At 48.2% G+C, this 16,507-nt stretch overlaps 1 pseudogene; it reads right to left on the bottom strand.

Annotated features, from left to right (window-relative positions):
- LOC120394732 overlaps nucleotides 1-10,668 on the bottom strand; it is a 30,184-nt pseudogene extending 19,516 nt beyond the window's left edge.
- Nucleotides 10,669-16,507: the final 5,839 nt, after the last annotated feature.

The following is a 16,507-nucleotide window of genomic DNA, read 5'->3' as shown; positions in this document are numbered from 1 at the left end:
CTTGTAACGCGCCCAACAGTCGGCGGCGCGATGTCCAAACTTATCACATCGTGTGCAAGCGCCAGTTGCAGCTTCAGGTAACACATCAGAGGCCCGCTGCCCATTTTGCATAGGGCAGTCCCGCCGGAAATGCCCGGGTTTTCCGCAACCAAAACAGGGGCCGGCTGGCCGGGTCGGTTTTCTAGCCCCCCGCTGTCGCCCGAGCAGGGGTTGTAACGCCACGGCCAGTGCAGAGGCCTGTGCCTTAGCATGAATTGCTGCCTTATCCGTCTCCTCAAGCATAGCGGCCCTACCACATGCCTCAATCATTTCCATCAGGGTCGCAGTCTTGGGCAAGGTGGCTAATATACGCGGCAAGTGGGATTTGCATTCTGGGTTGCAAGATCAAGTCCAACTGCAGATCTGGCCTCTGGCGTCAGATTAGGAGATCTATCAATAGCCTCTCGAAGGCGATCCAAAAAGGTGGAATACGGTTCCGATGGGCCCTGCATAATTTTAGCGTAGGGAGGGCTCGGCTTTCCCATCTGGGGCACCGCTTTAAAGGCAGCCAAAGCCAGTTCCTGCGATTGCTGCAGGATCCGGGGATCGAGGCGGGCTTGCAAATGCGGGTCAACAAAGCGACCGGCTCCCAAAAACGTATCAGCAGTGGCCACGCGCCGAGGATCATCATCCGGTAAATCCAAATTGCGGACAAGAGCCAAGTCAACTCTCTTAGCCCAATCATCTTTCCACAACAATTTCTGTGTAGGTGTAAGAAGCATGTCAGCTAGCTTAATCGCATCGACGCGGACACATTGCTTGGCCAGCAAATACCTGTTCAATGATAGACTGTACATACGGATTATCTAGTCCATAAGCCATGATCGATTTCTGTGCCTCACGGATCAACTTCCAGTCCAAAGGGGCCCACCGTCTATGATTAGGGTGTTGAGGGTCTGGCGTAATCACCGGAAAGGCCTCAGGTGTTAGACCTTCAAGGATGGCTTCTCTTAAAACCCCATGCCAGCGCTGTACCGATCCGGAGGGTCCCCAGTTGGAGGGTCCCGGGGCCAGGCGGGCGGGGGCGAGTCGAATGAAAGCACTTGTGAAGATGCGATCGCGATGATCCAGGTGGAAGACCTTCCAATTGGTCCAACTTGTCACATATATGCTGCAGCTGTCGACCCTGGCGCTCCATCTCCTTATAGAAGGCATCAGACTGAGTAAACGTAGTCAAATCGGGATATGGCTTTGGCACATGTTCCACCCGAGCCCCCTTCGTTCCCCCGCAATCGTGGCACCCCCAGGTCCCGTGGACACGGCATGGCTTTGGAGGGGGCGCATACGGCAAGGCTGTCTCCATAGGCTCGGGCGTATCGGGGGGTAACGGGACCGTAGCAGGATCAATCATGTCGGGGCCAATAGTCATATTGGAGGGTAGTGGAGCCGTAGCAGGGGCATCATCATCCATAGGGTAGGGGTTGAAGCCAAAGGTATCACCGTGTCCTCACCACCGAAAAACTCTCTGGCTCCAACCGCAACACAGAAGGCATTCTGGGCGTTGGGCGGCAAAGCTCAGAAAGGGCCGCCTGCACTCCTGCCTCGGCCGTGAGAGTTTCTACTATCTCCTTCGCCTTATTCCATACTGGACTCAGGAGAAGGCCTTATCGCCCTGAGCCACCGACTTCCAAAGCTCGGAGCCTAGCCGCTCCCAAACAGTTTTATCAAAAATTGTACTTGGTTGAACAGAAAGTCCCCTTCTCCGTCCCCACCGCAGCAGACGGGATAACGACAGAGGGGAGCTTCTCTCCCTGCCGCTCGCGATGCGCATCAAACATTCATGCACCGTCCTTTCTTCCGCTGATGCAGTGGTTCCCATATTAGCTGCTCACCTCTGGGCTGGGGTGTGCCTCCTTTTCAGACGCCCTGCGGCTTGCCACTCGACACTGAGCTCAGGTGCGCCTCTTTCGGACGCCCACGGCTCCTAGCCGCTCAACACTGAACTCAGGTGCGCCTTCTTTCGGACGCCCTGCGGCCGCCGCCGACACTGAGCTCAGGTGCGCCTCTTTCGGACGCCCTGCGGCTCCTAGCCGCCGACACTGAGACTCAGGTGCGCCTCCTTTTCTTCTTTTCAGTTCAGGCCACCAACACTGTCCTCATTCAATCACGTCGGGGTCACCATTTGTTGCATCACAGGCGTATATGAACAAAGCTTTTCAGTCAGTTTGATTAGCAGCAAAAGTCCTTTATTTCTCTCCAGCATACATCTTTATACTCTTGCAGCAGGCAAGCAAGCAGTTGCTAATTGGTTAACAAGGTACACACACCCGCAACTGTGACTTCATAAACTAGCCAAGGCCAACTTCTCAAAACAAAGCTCAAAGCCTAATTAACCCATCTTAAAAACCTAAACATTCTAGCTTCCCACAATACCAGCTGCCAGCTAGCAAAATATTTCCCAACAGAGGCTATGGTTGTTCATTTTTACATTTAAACACCACCCTGAATTTATCTGATTGACGATCAGCCCCAGATCAAACACAGTGAAACCCCTGCAGTGTCATCACTGGCATGGTTCGATGCACAGATGAAATTGCCCTAATAAGCCTACACGGGGAGTAAGTGCCTTGAAACCCTAAAAAATTCAGCCACTTTATTTTTAAATTAAGTAAGCAACAGACTAGAGAACAAGTTCCTGCCTGCACTAGAGCTTAAGTCTTTGCAGTAAATTTAACTCTCCTGAAACAGGAGGGAAGTTACTCAATGTTCCAGCTGAGGCCACATCTATATTGGGGGCGTTCTGCCAGTAGAGGTAAACGAGTGTGGACACAGAAGAGCGCTACTATCCCCCACTGAATGAAGAGCCTCTACCCTTAGAAAAGAGCAAGACAACAAAGAGGAAGAACACACACTGCTCAGGCCTGCTCTGCACAGTTTTTATATTACTATAGCTATGCTGGCTAGGGGTGTGATTCCTAACCAATACAGTTATACAGTACATCATCTTAACATGTGGATGCAGTTATATCTGTATAAGTGTGCTTATATCAATACAACTAATATACACTAGCACTGGAGAGGTTAAAATAAGCTACTGACTGAGAGGACAAAAGAAAGGAGCAGCTTCTCCTGTTAAATATATAGCATTCTAGCCCAGAATAGAAGACTGAGAAGAGACAAAAAGTTTCAGACCGATGTACATTGAATAGAGTTATTAGCAATATAAAAAAAGATGGTTTATTTTGCAATCAGAGCAGTGCAGCTGCTAAAGAATTAGCTGCAACATCAGATCATTTTTGCTTTGGCCAGCCAGAAGGCATCCATATAACACTGGCTGCATTTGCTCCATGCCCTGAAGTGGGAAGCAAATACCCAGGTCCCACAAGTGAACTGCTGGAAGAGAATAGAATCCCATCACTAACCTAGGTATTCTGAAGAACCTATATCACCTTTCTTTGGGGCAAATGCACTGATCTGAAGTGCATTACTAAATATGAACTGGATGCTTTTACTAAGTGGTAAATGGATGACAGATATAAATATGAAATAAAGATGGCTTCTTCCAGTCTAATAGCAAGTGAATGCATCCTTCTAGCAAAAGGCAACAAAGCATACTGAGCTCACCATGCATTAGCTTTACAAAAATATGATTTCCCAAGTGCATTAGAGACCTTAACATCCTGTCCTACCTTCCTGCACTTTATAAGATGATAGGAAACCGACAGGCTCGGATTTGATGATAGCGATCATATGGACATTGTATTAACTTCTCTGGATCCAAAGCATCAACTGGAGGAGAATGAATAAAAGACAAGAAAACATTCTGCCAAACAAGATCTAAGAACATCATCAACACAATTAACAAGCGTGGAAACATACTAGGTACTGGAGCTTTCCTCTAATGGGGTTAAGCCATTAATTTTTAATAGCCTAGACAAAAATTTAAAATTGCTACAGTGGCACTCATTGTGTACACCCAACCAAATTCACTTTGGACTTTTTGTGAGTGGAATATTAAATTAAAAATGAGGAAAGTGTAGTCAGTAGTGCAGAGTGGCCAGTATATATCCATGAGTACACTTATGCAGAACAGTGAGCTGGAAATACATTACTATAAAAACCCTTGAAGCTACCAAATTAGCTAGCTGTATAGCAGTGACATGCTAAGGGTCAGCAGAAGCATGGCATTCTGAAGTAAATCCTTTTGCATTTACTTTCAATGCTCAAAGGCCATCTCTGCTGGAGTAAGAAACAAATCAAACTAAAACAAACATGGCTGGAGTTAAGGCTGCAATTTGCACTACAGAGCACTTGGCCCTATAAAGTGCAGAGGTTGGCAGGTGCTTAAGAGCCCAACACCCACTGAATATAGCGAGGGCCTAAGTCACAGGCACTATTTGAAAATGTTCCCTCCTAGTCCACACTAGGACTCAGAGAGGCATGAGTCACCTTAATCACTTAAAAGTTACATAGAAGGGACAAGGTAGGTGAGGACCAACTTCCAATAGTGAGAGACACAAGCTTTCAAGCATACACAGATCTCTTCTTCAGGATTCAGTTTGTGTTCGTGCAGCAGCTTTCCTGCCATTACACGTGTCTCCCCTCACACCTTCCATGCTACTTACCCACATTTGTATCAGTGTACAGAGGGCATGCACACAAAGGAACAAGGGACAACAGACTGTGGGATGTTCTCTAGAGAGCTGGAAGTAAGGGGACCGGCCAGACTGATTACATAAATCAGTGTTTTTCAATTTTTTTTGATACCAGGGACCAGCTTGCAGCCTTTCTAAACAGTGTCAGAGAGACCAGAGGGACAGGCCACTGAGAAAGACTGACACAGGTCATTAGGACAAATGGCTACTTCTGACAAAGTGGGAATTGTCAATGTTTGTATGAATACTGTGTGCCTCAGTTTTCCCTATGTGTTGCACAAGTATCTAGGCGGTGGGATAAGGGTGTGAGAGCTTTGCAGATACCCCAAGAGGGAAGGTACAAGTGCCATCTAGCTACCTGGGCCCAGCCAATGGTTGGACAGTCTGTATCCTGAGGCCCATTCTCTGCAAGAGCCAGTCGGAGGAATTAGAGAACAAAGAGGTGGAGGCCAGGTGACCAGTTTGCCTGGGTAACATCATACAGGATGGAGGAGGGGCAACTGGGTGTGACTGAGAGTGAGCTGCTGAAAGCTGGTCAGTCTCCTGGTTTGGGACGCAGTAGGGAGAACCCAGGGCTCTGGGTCTCCTCAAGATGGACTTTGCTTTAACTTCCTGCTTTCTGTACCAACAAGATTCTGCTCTATGTTGTTTCAGATGACTAATAAACCCTTCTGTTTTACACCGTCGGGGGTGCATGGCCCCTTAAGGGGGCATGCAAGGTTTCCCCAGGTGTTCTATTCAGGTGGACTCGCTGCAGGCAGCTTATGGTGTGAAACAGGGATGCTGAACGCTCAGAGGTCAGACCCAGGAGGAGCTGAAGCCCAGGCGGTTTGTCCTAGTGAGTGTGCGCACCAAAGGGTGGTCATACTACAAGAGGGTCCTGTCCGAGGGCTAGTCTACACTACTGTGCTGCTCTAGTGAGTCTGGTGAAAACGCACTATGCTGACCGGAGAGCACTCTCCCATCAGCATAATTACTCTGCCTCAGCAAGAGACGGAAGCTACGACAGCAGGAGAGTGTCCCCCACTGACTTAGGGCTGGTGTGGACAGCTCAGGTGGTGCGTTGCTCTGGGGGGTGGCTTTTTCACATCCGTGATTGACATAAATTATATCAACTTAAAAGGTAGTATAGACAAGCCCTGAACTTCATTCAGTGGTTCCAGAGCACCAAGCCTGTGTATCCATTAATTACTCTGTGTGGGGGGGGGAGTCATCCCCAATGCATCAAACCAGCACCATATGCCAGGCTAGGCCTCTGAAGAGGGCAGCTCCCTTACCCGACCATGGTACTAACTAGGGCTGTATATTAATCACAATTAACTCATGCGATTAAATAAAATCACAATAAAAAAATTAATCACAGTTTTAATCATTGCACTGTTACACAATAGTATACCAATTGAAGTATAAAATATTATTGGATGTTTTCTACATTTTCAAATATATTGATTTCAATTACGACACAGAATACAAAAGATACAGTGCTCACTCTATTTGCACTGTAAAAATAATAGTATTTTTCAATTCACCTCATACAAGTAGTGTAGTACAATCTCTTTATTGTGAAAATGCAACTTACAAATTTAGATGTGTGTTACATAACTACACTCAAAAACAAAACAATGTAAAACTTGAGTCCACATGTCCACTGAGTCCTACTTCTTGTTCAGCCAATCGCTAAGAGAAAGAACGTTTGTTTATATTTATGGGAGATACTGCTGCCCGCTTCTCATTTACAATGTCACCTGAAACGCCTCAGAAAAGGAGTTTGTATGGCACATTTGTAGCCAGCATCGCAAGGTATTTACATGCCAGATATGCTAAACATTCATATGCCCCTTCATGCTTCAGCCGCATTCCAGAGGTCATGCTTCCATGCTGATGACACTTGTTTAAAAAAAATAACGCATTAAATAATTTGAGACTGAATTACTTGGGGGAGAATTGTAGGTTTCCTTCTGTTTTACCCACATTTTGCCATATATTTCATGTTCTAGCAGTCTCGGATGATGACCCAACACGTTGTTCATTTTAAGGACAATTTTTAACTGCAGATTTGACAAAACGCAAAGAATGTACAAATGTGAGTTTTCTAAAGATAGCTACAGCACTGGACTCAAGATTTAAGAATCTGAAGTACCTTCGAAAATCTGAGAGGGATGAGGTGTGGAGCATGTTTTCAGAAGTCTTAAAAGAACAATACTCCAATGTGTAAACTACAGAACCCAAACCACCAAAAAAGAAATTCAACCTTCTGCTGGTGGCATCTGACTTAGATTATGAAAGTAACATGCATTGGGCCACACTGCCTTGGATCGTCATTGAGCAGAACTTGTCGTCAGCATGGACACATGTCCTCTGGAATGGTGGTTGAAGGGACATATGAATCTTTAGCGCAGGGTCAGCAACCTTTCAGAAGTGGTGTGCCGAATCTTCATTTATTCACTCTAATTTAAGGTTTTGCGTGCCAGTAATACATTTTAATGTTTTTAGAAGGTCTCTTTCTGTAAGTCTATAATATATAACTAAACTATTGTTGTATGTAAAGTAAATAATGTTTTTAAAATGCTTAAGAAGCTTCATTTAAAATTAAATTAAAATGCAGAGCCTCCCAGACCAGTGGCCAAGACCCAGGCAGTGTGACTGCCACTGAAAATCAGCTCACGTGCCACCTTCGGTACACCTACCATAGGTTGCCTATCCCTGCTTTAGCGCATATGTAAGTACGTAAGTATAGCACGTAAGTATCTTGCAACGCTGGCTACAATAGTGCCATGTGAACACCTGTTCTCATTCCAGGTGACACTGTAAACAAGAAGTGGGCAGCATTATCTCCTGCAAATGTAAACAAACTTGTTTATCTTAGCAATTGGCTGAACAAGAAGTTAGACTGACTGTACGTGTAGGCTCTAAAGTTTTACATTGTTTTGTTTTAGGATGCAATTTCTTTGGTACATAATTCTACATTTGTAAGTTCAACTTTCATGATAAAGAGATTGCACTATATTATTTATATTACATGAATTGAAAAATACTATCTTTTTTTTACAGTACAAACACTTGTAATAAAAAAAATATAAGTGAGCACTGTACACTTCGTATTCTGTGTTGTAATTGAAACCAATGTATTTGAAAATGTAGAAAACATCAAGAAATATTTAAATAAATAGTATTCTCTTACTGTTTAATCGTGTGATTAACCTATTTAATCGTTTGACAGCCCTAGCACTAACAGGATATTAACCATGTTGTGTCTGCAGCCAAACACATTTTGGAGCCAGCCACTGGTAATAAAGTAAATTATGAATTGTGGCATGGATAGGGCCTTAATAAGAAGTCACTTTACTGGGATGATCCCAGGAAACTGATTTAGGCCCTGTCTGCACCAGACATGACTGTAGTTTTGTAACCAGTTTGTACCCCACACAGCAAATCTGCTAATTGGATCGGCCATTTCTCCAGACCACTGACATGCTGCAGCTGGCGGACATAGTCCACTAGGTCAGTGTGGGAACCCACAAACACAGTGGAGGACTGTAAAATGACAACTTCCTGGAGGCCTTCATGCCTTGAACATTACTGATAAGAACGCTGTGGCTTAGCCAGATTGCATATGCTAAATAAATAAAATGAACCACACACAGCTGAGTTACGCCACCACTCCAGCCTTCCTGGCTCACAAAGGTTGGGGCATGGTGTTGCGTGTCTGCACCCAATATGCTGCCTAGAAGAGTTTGTCTCAGTACACCCAGTCACCCACCCAGCAACTACATATTACCCAAGCAGTCTCACACCCACCTTGCAAAACCTAGGTATGGTTTCTTGCTGTGATATTGACCCACATCATTCTTTATTGCCTCTAAAGTTTGTGTGGTTTTGAACTGCAAGAAGACCACAAATTCTTTCATTCTGGGACCCAAAATCAGGTGCAGTGAACTGCTGCTCTAATACACAGATGCATATATCCACCAAACTTAATGCCTAGAGGGAAAGTTACTTCCCTAGAAGCCACTCCCGCCTTTAACCAAGTTTAAGATACTTTAATACTTTCAAAGATCTAAGCTGTCTCTCACTGTATCTGCAGGAACCATGAATAGAATCAGAATGATAGGACTGGAAGGGACCTCCAGAGGTCATCTAGTCCAGGCCCCTGCATGAATGTTACAAGCCAGCAAAGAAATACTTACCATAGTTGTCTTCTAAATCCATTTTACTGATGCTGAAAGAACGCTGACTTAAGTTTCGCTGAAGGACCCTTTGAGCCAGTCTCTGAGTGTCACTCTCCTCCTTAAAATATCTACCCTATAGACCAAAAATGAGGAGATTCACAGATTGCTAAGGCCAGAAGAGACAATTATGATCATCTAGGAGGTTTCAATCTGTGATCCGCAGACCCATGGGGTCCACAGACTATATCTAGGATTTCCAAAGGGCTCCTGCACCTCCATTCGAAATTTTTAAGAGTCCACAAATGAAAAAAGTTGAAAACTACTGATTTAGGCTGACCTGCATAACACAAGGCATAGGACTGCCCTGACTTAATTCCCATTTGACCTAGTGCAGATCCTTTAGAAAGGCATCCAATCTTGATTTCAAAAATTTGATGGAGAATCTACCACAACAGTTAGTGAGGGTAATTAACCATTGGAAAAATTACTGTTAAAAATAAACCTTATTTTCATTCTGAATTTTTCTAGCTTCAACTTCCAGGCACTGGAAATAACTTGAAAGTTATTTCAATTTATACATCACAGCTACTAAGGGTCAAAGATCAACTGCATGACAGCAACCAGTAGACTTTATATCTATGCTATGTATGCTCAGGACACAAGCTTATTCTTGGTGGCCCACATATAATGTAGGGCACCGAACCTCATATTCTTCTGCTCCACAGAGAAAGGTTTCTCCAAGATGCTAAAATCCAAAGATTTTTGTCTGAAACATCCTCTTTGCCCAATACATTTAAAAGGGTTAAAAGAACCAGTTCCCAAGAAAAATTAAGCCATGTATTTTGGCAGCTCAGTTATCTCTTCTCATACACACTTTAGTGCTCCATCCTGAGCCACTCCACCTGCCTGACAGGTCAACACTTTTACACCTACCTTGTGGCTCATGATCTGTATGAAGGCGGAAAAAAATGGGGTCAGAGAGTTAGATGGTTGCTGCTTTTTAAAAAAAGCCAAAAAGGAGATGCCTAATAAAACTGGCACACATGGGTCGCGTGTGTCAGCTGCGTATCCCTCTCTAAAGTGTGAGCTGCAGATCTGACCAGCACCAAAATGTCCGAGGTGCCTTTGACAAACTGGTTGGTCTGGCCTAGGGCACCCCCGCAAGGGCACTGGTGTGTCCTACCCCACCTGCCCCCGGGGCACTATGGGGGGCATCCATCAGCCACAGGACACTGCGGGGGGCACGGACCACAGCCTGGGGGGCGGCGCAGAGCAAGGCTGAGGCGCAGGCAGCCAAGGACCCGGGCTCTCCGGCATCCCCAGCGGCGCGGGCCGCTCCCGCCACACCGCGAGCCGGGACGCCGGGCAACACGATCCCCCCGGCCCCGCGCAGGCTCGCAGCGCCCCGCACAGCCGGGAGCAGGCGGGGCACGGCAGCCGGTGTCAGCCCCGGGGCCCGCAGCAGAGCCCGAGCCCAGGCCCCCCTACGCGGCAAGCAGGGTGCCCCCCCCCAGCCATCCACACCTAGCGCGAGAGAGGCGAGAAGAGCCCCCGCCCCTCCCCCAACGACCCGGCCGGGGGCACCTGAGGAAAGGGGGAGGAAGCTCCCGGTCCGGCCGTGCTGAGAGGAATCGCGCGCCAGCCGTTACCCACCAGGCTTTGCGCGGACCAGCGCGTGGCCTCAGGGCGAAGGCGGCTCCTTCGGCTCCGGAGCAGCCACTGTGAAACCCCTCCCCCCGCCGCTGTGAGACCTCTAACCCCGCACCCCCATTTTGGGCACCATAACGAGGCTGCTCAAGTCACCCCTCCCAGTTGAAGGGGCGGGGCTAGCCGGGCAGCGCAGGGAGGGGCGGGCTGTGAGGGAGTTGCCTGGTCACTCTGCGCTGGGCTTAGTTAGCGGCAGCGCCCCCTGGGGTTGGGGTTGGAATGGTGCAGGGCGTGTTGGGAGGGCGCAGGGCATGGTGGGAGTGTGGCTAAGGGGCATGGTGCATGCTGGGACGGTGGTGGGGGGAAGTCAATGCAGCCTGCATGGGAGAGCAGTGCATGATGGGACTGCACCCTGAATGGGGGCAGGGCATGCTGGGAACATGGCTCAAGATGGAGCAGTGTGTGCTGGGACCAGACGCTGGTCGCGGCTCAGCTGGACCTCCAGCAGCTTGACCTGCCGCAGTCATGCCTGCGGAGGTCCAGCCGAGCAGTCATGCCCCGCAGGCATGACTGCGGCAGGTCCACCGGCCCAGCCTGCCGCCCCCCTGGGAAAGGGCCGCCCCAGGCGGGTGCTTGCCCCGCTGGGCTCTAGAGCCGCCCCTGGCTGGGACTGCAGCTGAGGGGGAAGCAGTGCATGCTGGGACTGCAGTTTGAGGGCTGGGGAGCTGTATATGCTTAGGGTTGCCAATTTTCTAATCTCACAAAACGAATCACCCTAGCCCTGCCCTTTCCCTGAGACCCTGCCCCCCAATCACTACATTCCCCCTCCCTTGGTGTCTTGCTCTTTCCCACCCTCACTCACTTTCACTGAGCTATGGCAGGGGGTTGGGGTGCAGGAGAGGGTGAGGGCTTTAACTGGGGGTGCAGGCTCCAGGGTGGGGCCAGAAATGATGAGTTTAGGGCATGTGAGGGGGCTCCAGGCTGGGGGCAAGGGATTCAGTATGCGGGAGGGGGCTGCATCTTGAGGCAAAGGGTTGGGGTGCAGAGAGCACGAGGGCTCCAGCTGGCAGTGCAGGCTCTGGTGTGGGGCCAGGGATGAGGAGGTTGGGGTGCAGAATGGGGCTCTGGGTTTGTGGGCAGTTCTCAGGGCTGGGGTTGAGGCACAGGTTTACCTCGGGTGGCTCCCAGTCAGTGGCACAGCAGGGCTAAGGCTGCCCCCGGGAAGTAGCCAGCAGAAGGTCCAGCTCTTAGGCTGGTGCCGAGGACTCACTGCATGCAGGCAGTGCCCCACCAGCTCCATTGGCCATGGTTCCCGACCAATGGGAGTGTGGAGCTGGTACTTGGGGTGGGGGCAATGCACAGAGCCCCATGGCCCCCCTGCCTAGAAGCGAGACCTGCTGGTCACTTCTGGGGCATAGCACAGGGCCAGGACATGTAGAGACTAGCCTGCTTTAGACCTGCAGCACTGCCGACTGGACTTTTAACAGCCTGGTTGGTGGTGCTGACTGTAGCTGCCAGGGTCCTTTTTTGACCGGGTGTTCCGGTAAAAAACCTGATGTTTGGCAACCCTATGTATGCTGGGAGCGTGGTCAAGTAGGGAGGGCTGCATCCTCACGAGCTATGGGCTGCCCTGCTTAGACTAAGCTGCCCAGCACATGCTGGGGCTCTGGAAGATGTCACTTCAGTACTATGACGTGCTTTTGCTCTGAAACATGACTGTCTAAAATGCCTTGCCTTAGCTGGCCTGCTGTGTGTGTGTGTATTGGAATCAGAGCTGTGACAAAAATGAGAATGGGGAGAAGTTGTTGCATTTTGATCCTCTTAACTCTGCAGAGCCAGCCCAGGTACAGGAGGGAGAGCTTGGGTCTATTCTGCATCATCATTGTTACTATTTATTTGTCTTAGCATAGTGCCCAGGAGCCTTAGTCATGGACAAGGATCTGTTGTGCTAGGCACTGTATAGTGACTAATCAAATGCAACATTAACAGAATTAATATCATATTGCCTCTATATAAATCCATAGTACATCCATATCTTGAATACTGTATGCAGCTGGATTCGCCCCATCTCAAGAGATACATTGGAAATGGTACAAAAAAGGACAACAAAATGATTAGGGTATGGAACGACTTCCATATAAGGAAAGTAATAAGACTGGGACTTTTCAGCTTGGAAAAGAGGTGACTCAGGGGGGATATGATAGAGATCTATAAAATCATGACTGATGTGAAGAAAGTAAATAAGGAAGTGTTATTTAATCCTTCTGTAAGCCCCTGGACTCACCACCACAGCACCTCCTGCTGGTGACTTCTGGGAATTAGCTCATTCCAGCTCCGGAGTGCCCTCTGCAGGCCAGTGATCCACCTTACCTGTGGCCCTCCCAGGACCCCAGTGCCCCTTTTACCAGGGGTGATGCCCCCTGGCAGTAACCCCTCACAGCCTTAGAGTCTCCCCCTCCCAGGGGAACCCCCACCCACTATTCCCACTTCACCTCAGTATTTGGCTACTGCCAGTCCCCATCTAGCCCCCCGCTCACTGGGGCAGACTGCAGTGTAAGCCACTCATCATAGGCAAAGGGGGTTCAGACCTGCTGCCTCTGCCTACCCATGGGCTGCCCCCTGCAACCCAATACCTGATGGGCCTTACCAGGCTTCAGCCTCAGGTTTTCCTAGGCTGGAGCTCCCAGGGCCTTTCCCCAGCCCTGCTCCACTCTAGGTTCCCTTCTTGACACCTTGCAGACATGCCCTTCTCCCTCTACAGGCAGAGGAAGACTGCCTAGGCTGCTGGCTCACAGTCTTTTATAGGGGCCAGCTGGGCCTGATTGGGGCATGGCCCCAGCTGAGCCTACTTTCCTCAAATCAGCCCAGGCTTCTTGCCCCAGTCACAGCCCTCTCCTGGGCTGTTTCTGCCCCACAGGGTAGGAGCGGGAATCACTCTGCTACACCTTTTCATAACACAAGAACTAGGGGTCACCAAATGAAATTAATGGACAGCAGGTTTAAAGCAACAAAAGGAATTATTTCTTCACACAATGCAGTCAACCTGTGGAACTTCTTGCCAGAGGATGTTGTGAAGGCCAAGACTATAACAGGGTTTAAAAAAGAACTGGATACATTCATGAATTATATTATATTAGGATGAGCAGGGATGCAAAACCATGCTCTGAAGTGTCCCTAGCCTCTGTTTGCCAAAAGCTGGGAATGGGCGACAGGGGATGGATCACTTGATGATTACCTGTTCTGTTCAGTCCCTCTGAAGCGCCGGGTATTAGCCCCTGTCAGAAGACAGGATACAGGGCTAGATGGACCATTGGTCTGACCCAGTATGGCCATTTTTTTGTTCTGATTGCTCATAATCTTAATCAGTTACTACTGTGCCAACTAAGCGCATGTGTCATTGAAATTGACCCACAGAACAGTTATTACAGGCAATGATGCATGAGGAGAAAAGCCCAGCTTAACTCTTTGATCCTGGCATTAGTTTGCAGGGTGAGTAGAAGAAAACCTCTGCTTGCTTGCACGGTGAGCGCATTTACTATGGCATCTCAGAGAGATGATGGACATGGGCCCTTGATGAAATTTAGACAGTCTCTCTTTTCAGAGTCAAAAGCATTTTGAAGACAATAGTTCCTGCAGTATGGTTCATTTCATGCAAATTAGTTGCTTTCTGCTGGCTCTGCTTGTGTCTGCTGTAGCTTTGTTTAAAGTTGCCGTGGAAAATGTAAAGTTCCCAAACTACTGTCTGCTGGCTTATTACAACCACTTCCATGCAGGCTGTGCATGGAGCATCTTCCCCATGTCTCCATCAGACGCATCTAAATACGACGTTCCATCTTCAGTCTGTAAGCTGCGATAATCGCAGTGAAATTGTTCATACTGATCTTTGCTGACCCATAAATGTTATTTGTTTAGATCCCAAACAGATTGGAATTTCTATAGAAGGAGGTATAAGGCCTCCTAAACAAACACACCAATGTCAGGCTTCATTACATTCAGTAACGGCTGTCTCAAAGCGGTGGTGCCTGACAAATCTGCTCCGTTGTGCACTCGGCAAACAAGCCTGATGAGTGTTCAACAGCCCAGAAATGAGTGACGTTAGCTTTGACTTTCAGTAGAGGTTAAAATATTGGACCTGATTCTGATCACACTTGTACTGGCATGATCAAGTTTAGCACCTTTGAGTTAGATGCAGTGTCTCATTTTCACTGAGTTCCCCACTTAATTTTTAACATAAGAACAGCCATACTGGGTCAGACCACAGGTCCACCTAGCCCAGTATCCTGTCTTCGGACAGTGGCCAATGCCAGGTGCCCCAGAGGGAATGAACAGAACAGGTAATCACCAAGTGATCCATCCCCTGTCACCCATTCCCAGCTTCTGGCAAACAGAGGCTAGGGACACCATCCCTGCCCATCCTAATAGCCATTGATGGACCTAATGGACCTAATTAATTTTAAATTAAATTATTTTCTAGTTACCTTTAAGATAAAGAAAAGCCAAGGCCTAGCCCCTATGAAGCATTGGCTCAGCCAGGATCATGTCTTGGGAATCTTCCACAGCTGTAATCACAGCACCCAAATTGCAAAGGGGTTGCTGAGCATCTGCATCAGCCCCAACTGAAGCCAGGGAGGTCCAGCATTTTGAAGGTCATTGGCCCTTCATTAGAATTTGACCAAGGGATGGGTATTTGGACCAATCTGTTCCCATTTGGGTGCTTTCAAGTTTGGTACCTACATCCCTATTTAGGCACCTAAATAAGTGGGCTGATTTTTCAGAGTTGCTGAAATCAGCAGGAGTCCAGTGTCTCCAAATAATCAAGCTGCTTCTCAAGGTGCCTAGGTCTGGCTTTAGATACTGGACGTTAGATGCTTTGAAAGCTTTGGCCATAGTTTTTCACCCCAATGCTGGGTTTTGGCTAGTGGGTCTGCCATGTTCAGTCCCCTTTCTTATATGTCCACTGGGGCTTCGGGTTGAGAGCACCAAATTGCATGTACAGTACAGGCAGCTGGATGGCTCCCAACATGACGCGCAGGTAGTTGGGGCAGGATTCCTCTTAGCATGGAACAAGCTGGGGATCACAATGGATGAAGTGGCCACAGACCCATTGGACTGGCAGCAAAGGACAAAGGACAAAAACCCTGGAAAAGTGGTTCAGTGTTGCTGCGTGGTGTGTGATTTGCCCTCTGTTAGCCCCCTTGCTGAGCTGAGCACTGCCTGCACGTATAGAGACGAGGGTCCCTGCCCCAAAGAGTTTACAGTCTATGGAAAAGACCAAGGGTGGAGTGAGAGGGATAAAATAGAGAGTCAAATGTGTCTCAGCTCTTCCCCTTGGGGCCCCTACTTGGCCAGGGCTAATTCCTTGTCGGGGGCGGGGGGGGGGGCCTGGAGGAAGGATTTGAAGGAAAGTAGCTTTATGGATGAGTTCTTGGAGGACATTCTACAGCATAAATCAATTGGAATATAACTATTGTACTTACATTTCAGTGTACAGTCTATAGAGCAGTATAAACACGTCATTGCCTGTAGGAAATTTTAGTTTGTACTAACTTTTCTAGTGCTTTTTATGTAGCCTGTTGTAAAACTGGGCAAATATCTAGATGAGTTAATGTATCTCCTGGAAGACCTCTGTGTGCCCCTAGGGGTTCGCGTCTCCCTGGTTGAGAACCAATGGGCTACTGGCTGAGAGGAAGTGGCCACCATTGAAGGGAAGGTTAAAAGGTGACTTGAACTCAAGTACCTACACAGGGAGGAGATTTCCAATTGCAGAATGTTCTTCAATGGAGCTGACACTAAACTGGGAGGAGTGGTTGATACGCTGGAGGGTAGGGATAGGATACAGAGGGACCTAGACAAATTAGAGGATTGGGCCAAAAGAAATATGATGAGGTTCAACAAGGACAAGTGCAGAGTCCTGCATTTAGGATGGAAGAATCCCATGCACTGCTACAGACTAGGGACCGAATGGCTGGGCAGCACTTCTGCAGAAAAGGACCTAGGGGTTAGGGTGGACGAAAAGCTGAATATGAGTCAACAGTGTGCCCTTGTTGCCAAGAAGGC

This window comes from Mauremys reevesii, unplaced genomic scaffold, assembly GCF_016161935.1.
Source record: "Mauremys reevesii isolate NIE-2019 unplaced genomic scaffold, ASM1616193v1 Contig76, whole genome shotgun sequence".
Classification (NCBI taxonomy): Eukaryota; Metazoa; Chordata; order Testudines; family Geoemydidae; genus Mauremys; species Mauremys reevesii.
Note: the sequence above shows the minus strand (reverse complement) of the source record. Positions and strands in the feature narration are given on the sequence as shown.